Raw genomic sequence first — 22,674 nt, forward strand, 5'->3', positions numbered from 1 at the left:
TTAGAGGATTTTACTTTTCCCCCACGTATGGGGCAAAAGGCCATCTCCTCCATCTCCAGACTGGACAGTCAAGCCTGAAGCCCTCAAGATACAGGAAGGAATGGGAAGGGAGGTGGGCACGGAAACTCCATTCTATGAGGAAAGGAGTAGAAAAACAGCTGAGAAACTTAGAAAAGCTGACTATAAAATATCAAGGAAAGAGAAGTCAGTGAAGAAAGAAGGACGCCTTTTGAAGCCTTAATTAAATGAAGGTTCTTTAGTACAAGAGGGATAGAAAGACAGTCTTCACCTCTGTTCTTTCTTTACAGTTTTGGTGTTTTGAGACCTAGAAGACCCTTCATTAGAGAACTTGAGAAATCTCTACAATAATCAGATATGCACTTGTGCTGGGGAAGAAGGGAGAGTGGCTGGTGCCAGGGAGAACCGTAATTTCTCCATCACCTTGCTCAGGCTTCAGAAGAGAAGGAACTGGAAGGATAATGTCCCTGACAATGGATTACAAAGTAGAGCTATGCCTGTTTATCAAGCAAAGAAGAGATACAGGGGACAGCATCAGAGAAGATCCCAGGCAGTGAAGACCTTCTTCTAAGAATAGAAAGAAAGAACTTTTGTGCTCCAGAAGTTATTTCATGAATAAAAGAAAGAATAAAGAATCCATGATGACTGAATGGCCTGTTCAGCTTTCAATTTTCCTTACTTGCCTACGTCTGTGTCATCCTGCTTCTGGTTATTTTATGTGGTCATGGGTGGTTCCTAAACATTTGGATATTACAGAATAGTAAAATATCAAGAACCATTTTGAAGGCTGATATGCACTTGCCATTATTTTTTCCAACTATGTAGTTTTAAAAGTACCGTCTACTATAACATCATTTTACAAAAGAAAAGCTATTTTAACTCTCCAAAATCCTCTAATCTCACACTTTTAAAATTGAAGAATTTTAACTTTTTTGAAAATAAAATTCTTTACACTATTATTATTTTTCTCATTTTGCTCAGACAGGTTTCAACTTAGTCATGAACTGGGGTTTGTGAACTACTTCGCTAGATTTTAGTCTGGATCAGAGCCTAGACAATTCTCTGCATAAAGAAACCCTTCATCTCTCAGATACACAAAACCATTAGCACTATTATAATACTATTATGGTGCATAATGAGGTTTACTCATAGGAATTTTTCTATATTTGCCAATTTGACCTACAAAAAAAATTTCATACGGTTCAAATGAATATCACGATCTTTTTGTCTGCACTTGACCATTTTAGAATGTCAAATAAATGTTAGAACTATTACAAATGTATTCACAGAAATTCTGTGGAATTACATCTTTTCTGAAGAAAGTGTTTAATAATTCTTCACAAATGAACTAGTGTTTTGGGGTTTGGGGTTTTTTTTTTTGGAAGGGGTGGATTTTTAAAGTGCTACTTACCATATTCTGCACAGTTGCTGGCAGTCTTTTTTAAGGGTAAACGGAACTACAGAAATGTTTAATCTTTTAAATATCAAATTTTTAATTACTAAATCTTTACTTATGTCCATTATAACAAATCAGGCTTTCCCTAAATTAACTAAAGATTATCAGGTACATACCACCGTGTTTAGCATGTAATAAACTTCTAAAACCACCAAAGGTTAGTTAGTATATTAAGGATGAGTTGGTTAAAAAGAGAGAGGCTCATAAGCCAAATTAAGTAGTCAAGGTTTGTTATAAGGAGCTGGAGGACCAGGGCACCTGGCTGGCTCAGTCTGTAGATCATGCTCTGTAGAACATGTGACTCTTGATCCTGGAGTTGTAAGTTCAAGCTCCATGTTGGGTATAGAGATTACTTAAAAATAAGATCAAACAAACAAATGAATAAATGGAGTCAGAGGACCCTTATAGAACCCATAACAAGAAGAGGCTGGCCTCATGGGAATAGAGATGTCCAGCAACTACTTTCTCCACTTTTTGTCAGCTGTATGATCTCTCCCCTCACCTGTCCTTATTTTTTCTCTCTCTGCACACTCCTAATCCTTGCTCCCCTACAACACTGGCTTACAATGTGGTCCCAAGTCCGTATGGGAGAAATGAATGTCTCCTCCTCCCCAGATTCCTGCCTGGCCTATAAAACTGCAAGTGTTCCCTGAAGGCAGTACACCTTCTCTTTACCCCCTTCTCTGATTCCTTTCCCTGGGAGTAACTTATCTGATTGGTGGGACTGAGAAGAAGACCTTTGTGTGTGTAGAGCCCAGGATCTTTTTGGTTATCTTTCTTTTGGGGCCTGATCTGCCCAAAAGTTTTGGGTGCTCTCTCCTCCAGGGGTGTGTGATCTCTGTGCAGAGTGCTCATCCAGTCAGGCCTTGCCCCAGAGGGTGGGAGGTATAGAATTCTAGATGCTTTCTGCTACTGGAAGGAAATTTCAACTATAAAGAGTAAGGATAGGAAGCCAACCCATTTTGGTCTTGTATCCAGATCTATTTTCCAACTCAGATTTACTAAGAACAAAGCTAATATTTTGGTACCTGTTTAAATCCTGTGTCTCTCCCTTAGCCTAATTATTTGACCCATTCATTCCTTAACAACAAACAGCTCTGGAGCCCCCAAATGTCTACCTCAGTCTCTATAACTCTTAGTTCAAACAAAAGACAGTGAGATAATTTGACTTCTCAGTTTAAATCAACTGTCTATCGCGATTGTGGACAGTTATTTCAGTTACGGTCAAAGGGGTAAATTTAGTTGAGCCCAGTTCTACTACTTCAGAAAAACCACGGGAAAATTTCCCCCAGAATGGGTAGTAACTTGGGTAGACCCACCAAGAGTCCGAGGTCTCTATGAGCTCTAACATTCCAGGACTCTAAAACAGCATTCACTCCTAAAGCTGTTATTATTTAATGAGTCCTACATAACGAACTCAGTAATAAGATGGCTCTCGATTTGACAGATACAAGATCTTGCCATCCAAACTCTACATTAAAGGATTTCAGGTATTCACTTTTATTGCAATGTGGTCCTGAAAATTATGTCATAAAGTGGATTGCCATTAAGCAAACTATAAACACAATAGTACAAGTAGGGGTTGTGTACCACCGACCACATTTACAGCCATGTACAATGCACTGGAGGTCAAATGGATTGGCTTCGTTGTTCTCATCCCCAAAGTTGAAGTTACCTGCACAGTAGCAAGCAGAACAGCTAGAAATTTCCAGGCCTCTCCCCACAGAGGCCTTCTCTGATAAACATTTCAAAGCAATAATTATAGAAACCAGGCTCTGGTCAATTAAAATTATGTTCAAATATTATAATGGGTATGATGTTCCCTACACAATGATTATGCTAGGATCAATGTATTATTAGCATATAAATATATAATTCTAAGTCATGCTGTAGGTAAATAATTTATTTTATAGTCTCAAAATTTGACCTAAAACTAATATGCAAAGTATAATAAACATCAAATACTTGATTTAAATTAGTTTTGCTTGAAACCTAGTAATTCAGAAAGATGTAAGTGAAATGGTTTGGCTAGCCTAGAGCTCTCAAAGAGGCTGCACATGTAAGTCAAAACTGAGTTTTTTTCTCTCAAAAAATTTCAATAAAGCTAGCAGAGAAATTCATTGTACTGCCCTTGGGTACGAACTCAAAGCACTAAACCAGGTGCTTAGTGAAGGTTTGTTGTTGCTGCTAATAATAGGGCTTCTCTGAGTGGAAAGCATTTTAAAAGTCAGGGATGACCCTACATGCCTCTCCCTCACCTCTTTCTGCTACCAAATTTTATCTACAAGGCCCTGCATACCAGGCATTCAGAACCAACAGCACCACCGGGAAAGATGGGGCATTTATTCTCACTTGTCCTCTGCCTACTTGACATTTGTTACCAAAGATCAGATGCCATGAGCATTTATCAGTTCATTAGCATGCTGGATTATTTGGTATAGGGCAACTGCCATAATAGAGACCTAAATAAATGAAGTTTTGCCATAGAAGTGTATTTCTTCTGTTCTATTCAAACTGTAAGCTTATATATGACTCCAACAACTGAAGCTAAAAGACTAGAACTTGCAGTACAATTATGAGAAAAGTATCATTATACTTTTTGATCTCTCAGATTTAAAGTTTAGACATTTTTTTAAAGACTTTATTTATTTATTTGCGAGAGAGAGACAAAGATAGCAACAGAGATAGTGAGAGAGAGCATGAGCTGGGAGGAGAGGTAGAAGCAGGCTTCCCGCCGAGCAGGGAGCCCGATGCGGGGCTCGATCCCAGGACTCTGGGATCATGACCTGAGCCGAAGGCAGACGTTTAACTGACTGAGCCACCCAGGCGCCCCCAGAAATTTTTTTTAAAAAGAAGTATATTTCTTGCTCACGTAACAACAGTCAGTCAGAAGCTCCGCTTTCCTACAGACAGAGTCACTGAAGGACACAGGCTCCTTCAATTTTGTGGCTCTGCCAAGTCATAGGGTCTTTGTCTGCAGCTGGCTATCAGGAGGAGAAAAACAATGGAGACATCTGCATGGAAAGTTTGCATGGAATAGGCTGGAAAGTGGCACATAGTACTTCTACTCCATTCATTGGCTAAACTCAATCTCATGACCACACTGAACTGCAAAGGAAGCTAGGAAAAATAGTCTAGCTCTACGCCCAGGACAAACAAATCCATTTTGATAAACAGCTGGTAGTCTCTGACACACCCTATTTTTTCAAAAGAAGCTTTAAAATAAGAATAATGAACTCAAATGCCTAAAATGTACAAATAAAGTATGCAAATGAGGAACAGGGGTCTGGCTGGAACTGTCCAAAACTGGAAAGTATCCCATGTCCCCATATTCAAATCCAGCAGTTTGTTGTCCTGAAAAAATGGGGATGGAGTATTGTCAGATTTGATTTTTCAAGAAAAGCCAGAAATCTGGTAGGTTTTTTTAAGGTGAATTCCTCCATTATTGAAATGTTGGCAACTATTCAATGTTTGAAAAAATAATATGCAGGTCACACAAATGTTTCTGCATGTCCTATTGTCCCCAAATATGTAAAATGAAAACTGCTTGAAAAATTTAACCAGGCTCTTAAAACAGACTAATTAAAAAAAAAAAAAAAAATACACCATAGTACCATGATGCATACTTGCCTAGGCTAAAGTTAATAAAAGAACAAATAAATTTCAGAATGGAGGAATGGGTATTAGGTGGTATTAATGAGTTACCATGTGCTACATGGTTAGAACAATCCAATATAAAGCAACCAATAGCAGAGTCTGCTTTTAAAAGTCCTATAAATAGCAAGAAGAATGATGAGTAGACTCATCCATATTTCTTAGTCTATTAATTCCTTGGAAATTTAACTATGATTTGTTTAGTCATTTAACAAAAGCTTCCTATATGTACCAGATATTGTTAGCTGCTGCAGAGAAAATAAGAACAACTCAGATTAAATTCTGCCCTTGAGGAATATTTTAATATGGAAATAGTACAGAACAAGGTATAATCTGAGGTCACCAAAAGGGCCATAAATGAGTCATGGCTGTATGGGTCAGACAGGGAAGAGATTCTGTCTGGCTAAGGATGATCAGAAATGGCTTCATGGAGAAAGTGGCTTGTGAAGACATGCAAAGGTAAGATGTGGATATGTGGAAATGGGATGTAGGAGTCCCATGAAAAGCAGAGAGCATTAGCAAAGACGTGAAACTGGGAAAAGAAAAGGTATGTGGGATGGTGTTGGGTTGGCTAGAAAATGAGATACCTGAAGGCAAATAAAGGAAGACTATAATAGTTTAATGATTTATTCCTTCAGTGATTAGTAACATCCTTGAAACTCATCAGTGGAGATATTTCCTTCTCAAGAGGATCAATCTTCCATAACAAAACTGATGCCAATGGTTTGTAGAAAATAGGTAAAATGTTACTGATCTAAATTTTACTGACTTCAAAAGAGTGGTATTTACAATTGCTACTTGTTTTCCAGTCTAATTAAATACAATATTCTTCTGATTTACTCATGATATATCCTGCAACAACTCCAAGTGTTAAGTGAACTTGTTGTACCAGAAATCTGCAAGATGTCAGAAGTGAGCTTTCTGGTTACAAGCTGCTTTTATTATATCAGTCACCTCCTGTTCAGATTTCCAATAGATTACATTTGCATGGTTCCATCTGTCTAATTTATCTTTTCTCAAGGCCATATCGTTTCAGTGACATTTGGGAACCTTCCAAATTGTGGCTTCCATATATCTTCAGTTGGTAGAAATTGCCTCTGTAGGCAATTTCTCATAGTAAGTAGTCTCAAAGATATTTCTGTTCTTTTTAAAGAAATATTTTGATATTTCTTGCTCTGGACTTATAATTTATATTTGTTTTTGTAGGTCAGATAAATCTGTTCTTAAGTCAATTTAACAGTACCGGACAAATACATTATAATATCTTCTATTGGGGTTAGAAATATCCTGATATATGACAAGTAGCAGGAAGCAGTAACTTTTTCACTGATGTTGAAGCGTAATAGATTCTCCAGATGTGTAATATTTTCCATTAGCCATTCTGAAACCACTCCACTCAGCAAGATAACTACCTCTACTTTGATACTCTTCAATTTCCATCTCTCATCAAATCTTGTCAAACCCACAGGCAACACCAATATTGCTCCCCTCTGTTATTGAGATGTTTCTATTTAGAACAGTTATAAGCATAGGTTCCTTTATATTATTAGTTTTAGGGAATAAAATGTATGGTTTATTGGGCAAGATTTTTTTAAATCAGTTTTTATAGTTCCAAACCAGTATATTTATTGTCATTATTTTTTGCCATTTTAAATTTGGGCTTGATATTGTCAATGCTGTTGCTATTAGCTGTTATTACAAATATTATTATTTACGATAGCAGTATTAAAATTAAATCTGATTATAGTATCTGATTAAATTAAATCATCATTAAATCTGATGATTTAATATCTGAGCCTGAATTTCCTGACATATAATACAGCATTCTACTTGCAGCACCATCCTGCTAAACTAAGTCAAAATAAATACTCCTCCTATGTATTTTTTTACCTTAGAAATATAAGCTATTTAATCAAAAAAGCTTCTAGTTCAAGTCAGTGAGGCAAATTTATCAAAGCAAGGGCACAAACATTTCAATTAATGGTGCTTGACATCATACTAATTGCTCATTTTCTGAAACGTATGTTTAAAATGATCTTCAAAAACCTATTTGATATTTTTCATTTACATATTTGGCACTTACAGCCCCCAGACTTATCTCTCAAAAGCATCTTTGTTTTTTTCCTTCACAAAAGAAGGCAATGGGGCCTTCCCCCCACAACGACTGGAATATGTATCTTGAAGCTTCCTTTGGATGTTACAACACAGTTCTAAGTATTCCCTTGTTTTGTTTGTCTTCCTTTCGTAGACCTAGAAGTCATGATGGCTGGTTAGTATAAATATATAGACTATAGTGATAGTTTATCATTTTACACATTTGGGCACAGTTCAATAGCTATCTGAAGTTTTGGGCAGCTATGCAGTATAAAATTTTTCACTTTTTAAAAGAGAAAATATGTTTCTTTGTCTAAATCCACACCTCATCTTGGCTATAATCCTACTTTTGTAGAAAACATGTTGGCATTTAGTCTTTATTCTGCACGTGTAGAATTTATAGTGTGTATTTATTTATGATAATATTTACAGAAATTTCCTAATTTTGTTCTCATTGGTCATAGAGTTGCTAGACCCTAGTTTGGAGCATTTGTATTGTAGCTATTTATTTCATCTTCTGCATGCCTGTGTTTAGCACACATTCCTATAGAAACACCACCAAGGGAACTGAATTGATGAGACCTCCTGGTATTAGGGTTCCAGGCACAATGTATATTTGCCAAACTGTATTTATAAAATCAAGTCTCAAAAGTACCTCATTCTCATATTTTTTGAGCCAACAGACAATATAGTAGAATTGTTGCAAGTGGAAACCTTCTATGTTTGGTACTTTTGAAAGAACTGTAAATATAAGCAATCCAATTTAGCAATGATAAATGCTGCCTTCCAAATTCCAATCATATCTGTCCTTAGTTATAGCAATTTCCAATAAAAAAAAAAACCTTGGTGATGCTCAGACACATATCATTTTTAAGACCTAGAAATAAAGACCTGGACTAAGGCCAGTCACTTGAATTGTGGGGATATCCATTCCAAGAATATCTTTTATTGTTATCACCGCTCACTTGTCGCTATGATATATGGGACTGCCCAAGCTTCCTTACCACTGGAAAAAAAACTTTTTATTTTCCATTATTTATCTTGTTCTTCTTGTATGCTTTCTGCCTCTCTGTAAGGTATTATTCAACTTGTTCTTTTAAATAAATCCACAAGATCCCTAGTATCAAAATACCAAAATGACCATTTTGGTTTTGCGACTATCATTTCCTCTGAATGAGAGGTAACTCTTTTGAAAGTAAAGTTTTCAAAGTTCCTTTATATACTATGAAATAAATGGGATAGGACAGGAAACTTTCAAACAAGTTAATGACCACTTTTCATTTAATGACCACTTTTCATTTAATGACTCAATCTCAATTGCTGTATCTTTTTCATTCTAAGATGACATTGCTATACATGCCTCATAAATTTAATAACAGTTCTTTAGGAAAAGCATACCACTACATTAATGCACACAATTAGTTTTAACTAACTGAGGACTGCATATGTTTACTCATATAAATACATATCACTCACATTTTGAGTATCTTGGTGTGGTAGACACAGAGATGAACTACCCAAGAAGGACCTGCTGCCACGGTATGGGGAGGGTGATCAGCAGATAGCCTCCAAACTATCAACTCCTTTGGGATCTGCCTCAACTTCAGAGACTCACTTAGCCTGAGATCACACCCTTTTCAGGGTGAGAGTATAAAGGATCAGCAATTTTGGCTGGCCAGACCCAGAACACTCTCACAAGCAATACTCTTTTGGTTTCCCAGATGAAATCTGAAACTGACCCCTGGACACAAAGGGCAAGGAAAGACAAAAAAAAAAAACAAAAGAGGCAGGCCACTCCAGACTGGTAGATGGCAGGTTTAACATACAAAGGAACTTACATGAAGCTTGTCTCTGGCAGCTATCAGATGAATAGATCCCTGCACCCACCTACCAGAATCTTAAGAGTTTATATAGAGTCTTTCATATTTGTCTGGCATATTTGTAAGTGGGACCCTGGGTTTTGTCTCCCCTTCTTTAAGCTCTTGGGCCAAGAAAACTAGTCCTACTCTTTTCTTCTTGAACATTTAGATAAGGGATGCCTCTCCTAAATTCTAACCTTCCCTTTGAAGAGAATCTTTGGTGGTTTTTGAGGTGAAAAAGTGTCTAGGGGCAAAGCAAACACAACTTAACTTATATCAAAGAATTCAGATAATATGCACTCTGAAAAGTGCCTGTAAACCCTGCTAAAACATTCTGCCACTGTTATGATGGAAGAGGTTCTATTGACCTCCCTACCTAGCTTTAGGGAAAAATAACAACTTCTTAGTTGATTGTTATCTGGAGGATTCTTTCTCATTACTCAGAAGTTGTTAGGATGGATTTGGTTTCCTGTGCATCTATATAGCATTCTGTCTCCCATTATCAAAAGTTATTCTCCTCCCTACTCCAAGTTTAACTATTTAGCTATTTATTTAAGGGAAAGAAATAGAAATTATAGCAACAGGCGTGTATATATGATGATTTACATTTAAGAGCATTTACATATGAAATGTCTACTACATGCAAACAGGATCGGTGAATCTCAGAGTGATCTCCAAACCAGCCCGCATTAGTATCATCTGAAAACTTGTTACAAGCACAAATTCTTGGTTCCCATCCCAAATCTATTAATCAGAAACTTTGGGGGTGAGGCCACACACTCCATGTTTGAAGAATCACTATAGGTGATCCTGATGCTTGCTAAAGTTTGAGAACCACTACTTTAGATACCAGACCAATTACAGCCATATCAGAGAGTAAAAAGAATTCTTTTACTCAACCAACAAATGAGATTTAACAATAGCCAGCTGTTCTCATATCAGTTAATCATGGGGATAGATTTAGCCTCCTGCAGGTTCTTTCTCTAACCTCTCCCCATGTGCCCTAGGTGGCTCTTGAAAACTGTCTCCAGTTTTCACACAAGGTTAAGAACTTTGTCCCAAAAACCTGTTCACAGGGCCATGCATCCATTTCCTACTGCTCCTGTCACTGAAGCTGGACCATGATTCTCATATTCTTGTTATTTATTTCAGGATTTATGACTTCAAGAACTCTAGCCCTTGTAAGTCTCAATATTGAAACCCACTCTGGGGAAATAATGCCTTAAACACCTATGCCCGCTTGAATTGGACTGGAGTCTACTGTTCTACTCAGACTAAATGTTCCAGTTGACTAGCTCCTGCCCTCATCCCGTATATTTCCCTAGTTAGTGCTATTTTTTTCTATTCTACCCAGCAGAAATTGCTAAGTTGCCACATAGTCTAAAGCTGGTACACCATTGTGACTTGTCTGCTTTTTTTTATGTCCTAAAATTCATCCACCCCAAAACCAAAAGATTCCACTAAAGCAGTGGTTGTCAATCATCATTGTTATAGACTGAATTGAGTGCCCCCAAATTCATATATTGACGCCCTAAATCCCAATGTGACGGTATTTAGAGATAGGCTTTTAAGGAAGTAATTAAGTTTAAGTGAGGACATAAGGATAGAGCCCTAATCCAATAGGACTAGTGTCCTTATAAAAAGAGGAAGAGACACCAGACACCTCTTTCTATTAGCACACAGAGGAAAGACCATGAGAGGATATAGTGAGAAGACAGCCATCTACAAGCCAGAAAAGAGGCCCATCAGAAACCAAGTGTGATGACACTTTGGTCTTGGACTTCTAGCTTCCAAAACTGTGAGAAAATAAATTTCTGTTGGTTAAGACACCCAGTCTGTGGTATCTTGTTATGGCAGTCCAAGCAGACTAATACAATCATCTGGCGGAGGGTTAAAAAAAAAAAAAGTACCCCCAAGAGAAGGATTCGATTTGTCTGAGGTGTGGTCCTTGCATTAATACATTTTGGAAACTTCTCAGATTTTTCTGTGTGCAGCCAAGGTTGAGAACCACTGGGACTGACCCTGGCTTATAAAATTGAAACCCTAGGCTTATTGTTTTAAAGCCTGTCCCATTGGCATCATTTGAGAGGATATCTTTACATATCTGCTATCCTATTTCAAGGAATCTCCAAATAGATAAGGAAGACATGGTTATAGATTGCCAGCTTGAGCAACAGAATGTAAAGTGAGCTAGAAATTAAAATAACTTTAGAGCAAATCAGTCCAAGATTTTTAATATAATAACATTAAAGATCTCTTATTTTTCTATTATAAGTGACTTTCAAAGAGAGAAGCTAAATTAGTAGAGAAACCCTTAACAAACCTATAAACAAGACAGAGTCCTAACCTTACAACACAACATTTAAGAAACATTGTCTAAATTTGGACTAATTAAAAGGAGTTGTCAGTAATCTATACAATTCACCTTTTCAAGAGAACAGCTGGAAGTAGGCATGGTTGGAAGTAAGTGGAAATTTTTCTGGGGAAAAAAAAATACATATTTCACTAATATCTCCACATTGGAAGGCAGATGTATTGGACAGGGTTCAGTTGCAGAAAATAAAATCCACTCTAGTTAGTTGAAGCAGAACAGGATTTGATAAAGGAAATTATGTGCTTACAAAAGTGTTGGAAGGCCAGGAGAAACAGGAGTGAATCTGAACAGTCCCCAAAGCTACACCACCTCTGCTACAATCAGGAAGGCTGTTTCTGCAGGAACCTGCTGAATCAGAGACCCACATTCTAAATTAGGAAGTTTTAGCAGATGACCCCAGAATCATGCAACCTCCACCATCCTTTATATAAGCAAAATGGATGCCCCACATCTTGCCTTTCTATCCATGTGACTCAATTGCTAGTCACCATATCACAAAAATGCCTCTGACTGATGTAATCTAAATCATGTCCAGAACTCCAGCTGCGAGGAAACCTGGGAAATGCAATGTTTCATTTTTGAACCTTCGATTCCAGAAGATTGGAATATTTGTTTATAAAGCTGCTTTCTATCTATTTAGCATCTACATATAACCTACTTTCCACACTTGTATTTTCAAACAACAAAACAACCTCCACAACATGCCTATCTTCTGCAGTTTTTCAGCAATAGACTAGTCATCATAGGATGTATGCAATAGGATTATTAGTGTTCCAGACATATTCCTCTATTTCCCCCTTGATAATTAGGATAAATTATGTTAGCCAACACAGGATTAGCCTCCTTTTCCCAAAATGACCAGTCAATAGTCTCATCTTCCAATTAAGTTCTTGGATCCCCTGGAAAAATTCAATCCTCTCTTAGATACTAAGAGCCCTAAACCAGCTGAGCCTAAAATTGCAGCAAGCAGCAATATTTTATAAGTAGGTCATTTGGAATTACATTGGTGTGACAGTAAGGGATACCATTCCCAAGTCTCTCACTTTGTTTTCAGGCCCTATGTATTTCAGATATGGGCAAAATATGTTGGTCAGCGGTTCAGAGAAAATACCACATCTGTAAAACAGCATTCCAATCTCACAAGCTGTTATTTCTTAGATGCTGCCATAACCAACTCATAAATGTTCCATTCCACCATTTTATAAGGGCAACTGCTTCTGGATAAATATTACCAGTTAATCTCATAATTATGAACTTGATACCTTATTTCTTTTGCTATAGAATTTGTTCTTTGGTCAGAAAAAGTATTGTGTGGGATACTGTGAATAAACTCTTTACTAAGTACTCAGATGTTTGCTGGCATACATAGTAAGCAAAGAGGGCAAATCCAAATCCAGATTGATTAATCCATTTCCAGTGAAGAAAATCACTGCCCTCTCCATGATAGAGCAGTTTAATATAATCTATCTACCACTAAGCCACCCAGGCATTATCCTGTTTCTGGCAGTTTGGACATGGCTACATGTCAACTATGATGGAGGAAAGTTCATGTTATTGAGCTGATGTAGAACCTTCACTTGTGCCACCACCACTTTGTTTATTAATCCACTAAGCAAAGACTGGCATGGCTGGAGAAAGATTTTCTCTCATCTACTGAATGACCATCATGGCCACTTGATTTTGACAACCTCATCTTCAAAGCGGGACCTTTTGCAAAGCATTCGTAAAGAACACACGACGTAGCCTCTGGGTCCATCCAAAAGGTCTACCTACCCACCTCTTCCTCAAACTTTCTTGTCACCAATCCACCAATATTATATTTTCTAACCCATTAGCCATTGTCCATGAGTCAAAATATACACATACATTTAGCTATTTTTTATTCTAGGCAAGGTAGACCACCAGACATATCACTGTATGTTCTATCCACTGGGAGGATTTCCTTCTTCTCCTGTCTTTCAGTAACATCCCTGAGCAAAGATGTGATGCTTCAGCAGTCAGTCCACTTACAGCTTCTGCCACATATCAAGAGGAACCATCTGTAAGCAGACATGAGGTTTTTTTCTATTCCAGGTTATGTGGAACTTCCCGTGAAGTCCTGGGGGCAGATGGAGGGAAGAATAGAGTGCAGCAGAAGGACTTGCACAAGCCTTATAGCATATATTATACTTCCACTTGACAATGGAGTGCTGCTGGACATAGCCTAATTTATGACTTGACAAATAAGACACCACTCAGTTCATGAGAAGCAGCTCAGTTTGCATCCTCTAGTTATATACCCAGTCTCTGCCACAGTCTAATAGCACACCAAGAGCTGCTTCTCAAAAGGAGAAAAGTTACCACAGAGAGCATGGCATGTGTAGATTCTGCTAGTTGTTGAAAATATATATATATTTTTTTTTTTAATTCTATACTTAGGAATTGGAAAAATAACCACAGTATACATACATGAATCCACTAAAAATACTCTGAGGTGGACATGGCCTAAAGCTCCATTTATTTATTTATTTATTTATAGATTTTACTTATTTATTTAGAGAGAGAGCTTGCAGGCACGCGTGTGAGTGGGGGGAGAAGAGAATCTCAAGCAGACTCCGCACTGAGCATAGGGCCCACTGTGGGACCCGATCTCACAACCCTGAGATCATGACCTAAGCTGAAATCAAGAATCAGATGCTTAACCAACTGAGCCACCCAGGCACCCCATCCATTTATTTATCACTAGAACCCATTAGCCCTCATTCTGAGCAGTAGGCCATAATGGTGACCAGAACCCCAGGGATTAATGCTATCTCAGAACCGGTATCAATAATCACTGAAAGGTCTGATATCTTCCTTTACCCCAAACATCATTACTTTGTTATCAGCAATGGGAGAAAGATTTGCAGTACATACTTGTGATGTTTTAGTAGTCTTTTTTTTCAGGATATTAATAATTGGTTGACTGAAAATTTGGATTTAATGGTGGTCCAGGATGAAAAAAGAGAAGATTACAGAAATCCCTTGTAATAAAAAAGGGGGAATCCAAAGTCTCAGGGAGAGCAAACAATGATTCCCTTTCACTCAAGAGGCTCTGGGTCTATGTACTGACTCAGGTCTGGGAATTTGTAGAAAGACCATGATTATTATGGTATCTCAGATCAAGCCTCTATTCACAGACCTTGAGTTTTTAGTGAGCTGCCCATCTATTTCATTCCTAGGGTTCCAAAATCATTAAGTCCCCACTAAAAGTTTTTGCCATCAAACCACTTCTGCCTACTGAGATAACTGTGTTCAGCCTATCTGACATAGTACCACATTTACATTCTACATAAAACTTTATCATTCCCATTGAAGTTGGGATTTTGACTCAATGGCAGTATGTTCTGTCTTTTCTTTCAACCTATAGGGGACATCCAGCCATGGCTGATCCTCATCAATGTATTTATCAATGATCTGGGTATTCTTGAGAGACACAGTTATGAGGAAGTTGAGTTGATCACACATGTTAATCCCATTCTAACATTCCTAATTCCCTAAGATTTTAATTTCTTCTTTTTCATGATACCAAGGAATTTCTAGCATCTCTACTTCATTTAGCTTAAAGTACCTTTAAGTCGAGGATTCAGTCAGCCATCAGAACAAACAAAAACACTCTCAAATGCTCAAGCTACACACTAAATCCCAAATGTCTGGTAATTGTGTCCATATCAATAAATTCAGCACTATCAAAGCCTTGGTCTACTATCCTCAAAATCTGTTTCAACACATACTCCCCAGATTTCTGCTGCTATAAATATATTAGCAAATTGTTTAACTCCTTTTGTTTGTAAGCCTTTTCCTCTAAGGCTTGATGTTGCAGTTATTTTCAGGAACATGCAAGAATCTGATCTGGCTATAGGTATACAAACAATAAGGGTAGTAATGGTGTTACAAAAGAACCATCACCCCTTTGCAAGGGACTGCCTCAGAAAGGGCTGTTTTAGGGTCTTCATGCAAAGCAAGATTAGCATCATCAGACAAGGGAGGAACTGTTCCTGCTGCCAAGAGTCTTAGTGAGGTTCAGGAGTTCAAACTATACAGACTTATGCAAGTCCTTCTAAAGTGACATCATTTCAATGATGGGGTCTAACTTTTTCTAAAGCAATGTTTTCAATTTTGTGAAAAATGAGCAAACCAAACTATAAATTCAGTCTACCTTATAATGCAACAACCTGCAGCATCAGACTTTCCATATGATTTCCATCTAAATTAGTCTTGAGGCTACAAAAGATGAGAGATTCTTTAAGGACAGTTATAAAAATTCCATAATTCTTAAATTGTTACTAGACCTGAGAATTTAAAATATTGAGCCTATCCCTTTCTTTCTTTTAGCTCACCAGCATAATTTAGGGGGGAAAAAACTACTCTTAAGTCCCTTTTTTCTTCATGTCCCCCATAGTGGTCTACCACAGTAGTCACCCTGTCTTCCAAACCCTTGCTTATTTCAGACGATCACAAATGATAAGTTAGTAACTGCTCACTCTGTGCCATAGTTGCCTCTTAATATAATCAAGTCCTATTTCTTTGATGTTTTATTGCCTATAACCATTTCTGGTACTAATTACTTTATCACTCAGGTCTCAGCTGCACACAACAGAATCCACTTTGACTGGTTTAAGTGGAAAGAGTTTTATATAGAAAATTGTGTGCTTCCATAAATTTTGAAGAGCTAGAGGAACAGGCTCCAGGCTAATCTCTCAGGACCAACTGCTAGCCCTTAGAACCACTCTGCTACGGGAAGGTAACAAACCAGGAGTCCACTTGTACTACCGCTGACTGCAAAACCATACTAACTCTGACAGGACTGGGAACACTGCTGTGACAGGAAGCACCTGGTCAGGAAACCAGCTGCCATGTTAGGCAGTCACCATGTCATACGCTGGCTCCAGAACCATGTCACCTCTCCCATAACTTGTGCCCCCACACTCTAGCTCTCTTGCCTATGTTCATATTTTAATCAAAGTCCTAGGCAACATCAGTATCTGACTGATGAAACATAAATCATATCTGAATCTGATTTCTGGAAATCTGGGAATATAGTTTTAGCTTTCCATTCTCAGGATGTTGAGTTAACCATTATCATTTGTAGCTTACCTTTTCACTATGTCAGAAACACTTCAAAATCACAATGATAGGCCTAGAAAAGGTGCCACTTCATGCCATATTTTTTCTTCCACCCCATAAATGGTGGAAAGACAGGTAAAATTTACTTAAGAGCCATAGTTAGAACCAATGATCCACATCCACAAACTATACTACAAAGCAAACTATATTGACAGATACAAAAACTATAAAACTCAAGGGGCTTTCTTAACAGCTTTATTGAGGTGTAATTGATGGGCAATATATCATATATATTTAAAGTACAGTTGACTCTTGAGTGACACAGGGGTTAGGGGCACCAACCCCCTGCACAAAGATTCACATGTAACTTTTGACTCCTCCAGAATTAAATTATTGATAGCTTACTATTGAGGGAAAACCCTACTGATAACATAAACAGGCAACTAATACATATTTTGTAAGTTATATACATCATAAACTGTATTCTTACAATAAAGTAAGCTAGAAAAAAGAAAATGTCATTAAGAAAATCATAAGGAAGAGAAAATACATTTGTAGTACTGTATTTATTGAAAAAAATCCACATATAAGTGGACCCATGCAGTTTGAATGGGTGTGTTTCAAGGATCCACTCTATATAACATGATGTTTTGATATATGAAAACACTGACACATCATGATAATGAACATATCCATTAGCCTCAAAAGTTTTCCCAGATTTCTTTATAGTCCATCCCTATAGAGGTTTTTTTTTTTTTTTAAGATTTTATTTATTTGAGAGAGAGAGACAGATATAGCGAGAGAGAGCATGAGCAGGGAGGAGAGGGAGAAGCAGGTTCCCCACTGAGCAGGGAGCCCAAAGTGGGGCTCAATCCCAGGGTCCTGGGATCATGACCTGAGCCGAAGGCAGATGCTTAACTGACTGAGCCACCCAGGTGCCCCATGAGGGTTCTTTTTAATTTGACATTGCATCAAATTAGCCAATTCATTTCTAAATAGGGAAAAAAAACAACCTCCCCCCACAACAGGGCAGGCTATGTTCTCAAACCCAAAATGCTAAACTTCCAGTGTAATTTGTCCAGTTCTTTCATAGATAATCCAGGAAAAAAGGTCAACATGTTGGGACATAGCCCTAATTCTTTCCTTATTCATCATAAAACTCAATATAACTGGACATATAATATAAATCATTGGCTCTTAAATGTGTATAACAGAACACCAATGTATAGTTAATACCACAGATGTCTCTCCAAATTTGGATCAGTGTGAAAATTTTTACATGTTACAACTGGGAACACCCACTATTGACAGCAATGTCTATCAGCAACTAAGATGAGCAGGTCATACAACACAGGTACAATTTGCAACCAATGAGCCATAAAAGGTATAATAAATAACAGATGAGAAGAACCAAAAAATATTTTGTATTTACTGAAACAAACCAAAAAAATTTATGGTATTAAATATATGAGAAAGAATGCCAGAGTAGTAAACATTTCTACTCAAACAGAAATATAACACTAAACACTACCAAGGGAACAGTATAATACATTTCAAATATATTACTCCAAAATTCTAGTATTTAGAAATGTGACATGAGCATAAATAGAATGGGAACCACTGGGGGTTGGGCAGTGGGTAGGAATACACATATAAACCAGTGGTTCTCAGACTTTGTATGCTTCAGAATCACCTACAGGATTTCTTAAAATACAAATTTCAGGGTCCTACCCCAGAGATTCTGATTCAGGAGATCTGGGTTTGGTGGGGCCCCAAGGATTTGCATTTCTAATAAATTCCCAGACTGCTGTTGCTGGTGGTGGTTTGTGGACCACAGTATGAGAGCCACTGCCTGACCTAGACTTCCAGTTTAATTCATAGAAATAGTGAACTAAGAGTCAGAGAAGGAAAAGGAAAGCCAATAAACCTTGGCCAAGAATTTAGACATTTAGCATAACCAAAGACAATGTCCCCCCACTAAGGAATAAATGGCAGAGGAAAAAAAGAAAACAAACATGGGATCTATGCAAAAATTCTGTCCCCCAAATGAAGAAAAAAATGAAAACATGACATAAAAATGATAGAAAAAGAACACAACAAGGAAGAGATAATTCAGATAAGAAGTATTAAAGGAAATAACTACTTTGTCCTCTAAAGGAAATTAGAGAAATCAAGAACTCTATAAAACAGGAGATGAAAGGCAAGATGATATGACCAAAAAATAAACAAGATGAAAAGAGAAGTGGAAAAGAAAAGTCAAGATATTAGGGAAAGATACACCATTGGAAAACAGCATTTGAAGCAGTGAAAAGCAAAAGAAAAGTAGATAAAACAAAATCTATAGAGGACAGACTTGAGAAAGTCTCACAGAAATAAAAAGGAAAGGGACAATGAGAAAGAAATTAAAGAGAAAATGGTGGCTATGACGTAAGAGCCACACAAATCTAATATGGAGTTTATTAGAATGCCTGAAGAAAACAAGAAAATTATTGAAAAATAAATTTTTTTTCAATATGTTATACTGACGTGAGATTTCTGATTTGACCTTGAATACAGTCAAAAATAATTACATATCCTCTTGAAGAAATGAAAGTTCAAGGTTAAAAAATATAAGAGCTCCTAAGCAGAAGAATCATGTCACCTCCCTTCACACGACTGAAGTCCTGCCTCCAGACTTTGCCCCAGTCTCATCTCCGCCTACTCAAAACACTTCAAATAGCTTGTCCTTCTCATCCTTCTGTTTCCAAGTTTAATGTCAAATTCCCAGAACCCTTTCCTGAACTTCTATAAAGCATACCTTAGAATGACTATCATTTCACCCTAATTATTTATTTCTTCACAACAATGGTTGTTTTTTTTAAAAGGTATTATTCTTGGGCACCTGGGTGGCTCAGTCGGTTAAGCATCTGTCTTTGGCTCAGGTCATGATCTTGGGGTCCTGGGATCGAGTCCCACATTGGGCTCCCTGCTCAGCAGGGAGTCTGCTTCTCCCTCTCCCTCTCCCAATGCCCCTATCCTCTCCTCATGCTTTCTCTCTCTCTCATGCACTCTCTCTCAAAATAAATAAATAAAATATTTTAAAAAAATAAAATATAGGTATTATTCTTTTGTTAATTATCTGTAACTTCCCAATAGAATTTAAGCTCCACAAAAAGAAGTCATATTTGTTTCATTCATCATTGTGTTCCTAGCGTCAACTACAGTGATTGGCATATAATATTTAGTCAATAAATGTGTTGAATGAATGAATAAATAATTATAAAGTTACTGTAACTAAAACCATATTTTAGGCTATTGGATCAAATGGAATAAACTAACAAGTCCCAAGCATATACAGGAGTTCTGAATACATTAAAATGGCATTTTAAGTTGTGGAGAGGTAATCAGTACCTGGTACATTGATTGGTCATTTGGAAAAAAAAGTAAAGTACAATCACTTAAATGAATGGCATTAGAGGAAATCAAGGAATGGTGAATAAATTGGCATAGAACCAAAAGAAGAAAACAGACTCAGAAAGTGACATGTGCATAAAGTGAAAAGTCTAATAGAGCAGGAACTCAGAAAATACTATGAGAGAGGGGCGCCTGGGTGGCTCAGTTGGTTAAGCGACTGCCTTCGGCTCAGGTCATGATCCTGGAGTCCCTGGATCGAGTCCCGCATCGGGCTCCCTGCTCGGCAGGGAGCCTGCTTCTCCCTCTGACCCTCCCCCCTCTCATGTGCTCTGTCTCTCTCATTCTCTCTGTCTCAAATAAATAAATAAAATATTTAAAAAAAAAAAAAAGAAAAGAAAATACTATGAGATATAAGCCATCAAGAATTTCCAAATGTTTCAAGAAAGACTTCCCATGGGACATAGAGGATTATACAAATCTTATTTAATTCTGAAAGGAAAGGTGATATCTGGGCTATGTACACATAACACCAAAGAAAGAACTTAAAAAATGAAAAGATGAATAGTTTTGACTCCATACAAATTTAAAACTCATCTAGTACAAAATTAATGAGAAGTTGTAGCATATTTGGTAAGTGATTATTGTTTCTAATATGCTCTCCTGCTCAAAACCTACATCTCTTCCCCTTATGTTTAAAAAAAAACTAAAATCCTTCCCTGGCCTTAAGACCCCTGGCTCCCTCTCTGACTTCATCATCTATCACTGCCCTAGCACTCTGTGTTCTCAGTCTGGCCACTCAGTTCTCCTGGATTGTTTAGCCCTACCATCTAGAAGACCATTGTCCTTGCTGATCCCACCATTCCTTTTGCCCAGAACAACCATCCCCCAGATATTGGTTTGGCTCACTTTTCATTGCTTGTGGATCTCTGTTAAGTGTCATCTCCACTAAAGGAACTTCCAGACCACCAGCTAAAATTGCACATGCACACACACACACACACACACACACATATACATCACTATCCTGCTTTAATTCTCACATATATTGCTACCTGACATTTTATTATCTGAAGCTAGAATGTCAGATTGAAAAGAGCAGGGACTTTCTCTGTTTGGGTCATTACCAAATCCATGGTATCCCCTAGGTTCTAGGAACTAGAACATGGTTGGCATGAGACAATTGCTCCATAAATATCTGATGGAAGATAGATTGAATAAATGAGTGATTCCTTTGCTCCTTCACCTAAAATCAGCACCCCCTCCCCCACACACTTAAATTCCTCAAAGAGCATTTAGAGCTTTAAAAAAAATCTACTTAGAATAAAATCTAACTCCTAATCACAGCCCATGAGGTCCTAAAGGATCAATCTCTGCCTACTTCTCCATTCTTATTTTCTTCCTCTTCTTCTAACCTCTCTCTCCAAGGCTCTTTGCACTAGAGCTGCACCACCATACTCTGTTCTTCCAGCACTCAAGGTCATCCCAGTCAGGGCTGGGACAATTGCCTGGAAAATTCTCTTCGTGACTCCTTCTGTTCAGGTTTCTGATAAAACCCCATTTCCTTGGAAAAGGCTTTCTTGACTACACTAGTCAAAGTTAACTCTCTGTCATTCAGGTACTATCATATTTGCCTATTTTGTGTTCTCCAAGCATATATCACTATTTGTAATTATCTTGGTTACTTATTTGTTTGATCTCCTCTCTAGAATTTTAGCTCTATAAAAGCAGAGGTTGTAATGGTCTTATTCACTACTATACCACCAACACTTAGAATAATGTCTGGCACATAGGAAACACCCAATAAAAATTTATTAAATGAATTGTACAATGATACATATATTTTTGTGTCTTTGAACCCACATTATTTATAAAGGCTCAAAACTGAAAATAATTTAAAATACATCCATGGAGAATTAAAGTATTTATGGAGTATCCTTACACTGGAACACATGGCCAACAGTCATGATAATAAAAATCTATATTTAGATTGATATGGAATAATAATCATAATATATTAATGAATTAAAACAGATTACAGGGCCCTCACTCAGTTAAGCATCTGCCTTCAGCTCAGGTCATGATCCCAGGGTCCCTGATCAGCAGGGAGTCTGGTTTCCCTCTGTCCATCCCCCCAGCTTGTGTGTTCTCTCTCTCTCTCTCTCTCTCTCTCTCTCAAAAGTAAATAAATCAAATCTTAATAAATAAATAAAGCAGATTACATATTTTGTTTGATCCAATTTTAATAAGTATGCTTATGTTTCTGACTGTATAGTTATAGGTCTGATAAGATATTTGTCAAAATATTAACAATTGTCTTTGAGTGATAGGATACATTTCACAAACTATTTACCTTCATCTGTGGGGTGTGTGTGTGTGTGTGTGTGTGTGTGTGTAATGTGCCGTTTGGGTTTATTTACAATGAACATGTATTATTTATAATCAGCTTTTATTTTGAATGGGGAAAGGCACAGGTATTCTTCTCTGTGAATATACAACACAACTCTAATCATCTTGTTTTAAAACAACATACAGGGCGCCTGGGTGGCTCAGTCGGTTAAGCGGCTGCCTTCGGCTCAGGTCATGATCCTGGAGTCCCGGGATCGAGTCCCGCATCGGGCTCCCTGCTCAGTGGGGAGTCTGCTTCTCCCTCTGACCCTCCCCTCTCTCATGCTCTCTGTCTCAATCTCTCTCTCAAATAAATAAATAAAATCTTTAAAAAAAAAAAAAAAAAAAAAACAACA

The sequence above is a fragment of the Phoca vitulina genome, unplaced genomic scaffold (genome assembly GCF_004348235.1).
Source record: "Phoca vitulina isolate PV1807 unplaced genomic scaffold, GSC_HSeal_1.0 scaffold23, whole genome shotgun sequence".
Lineage (NCBI taxonomy): Eukaryota > Metazoa > Chordata > Mammalia > Carnivora > Phocidae > Phoca > Phoca vitulina.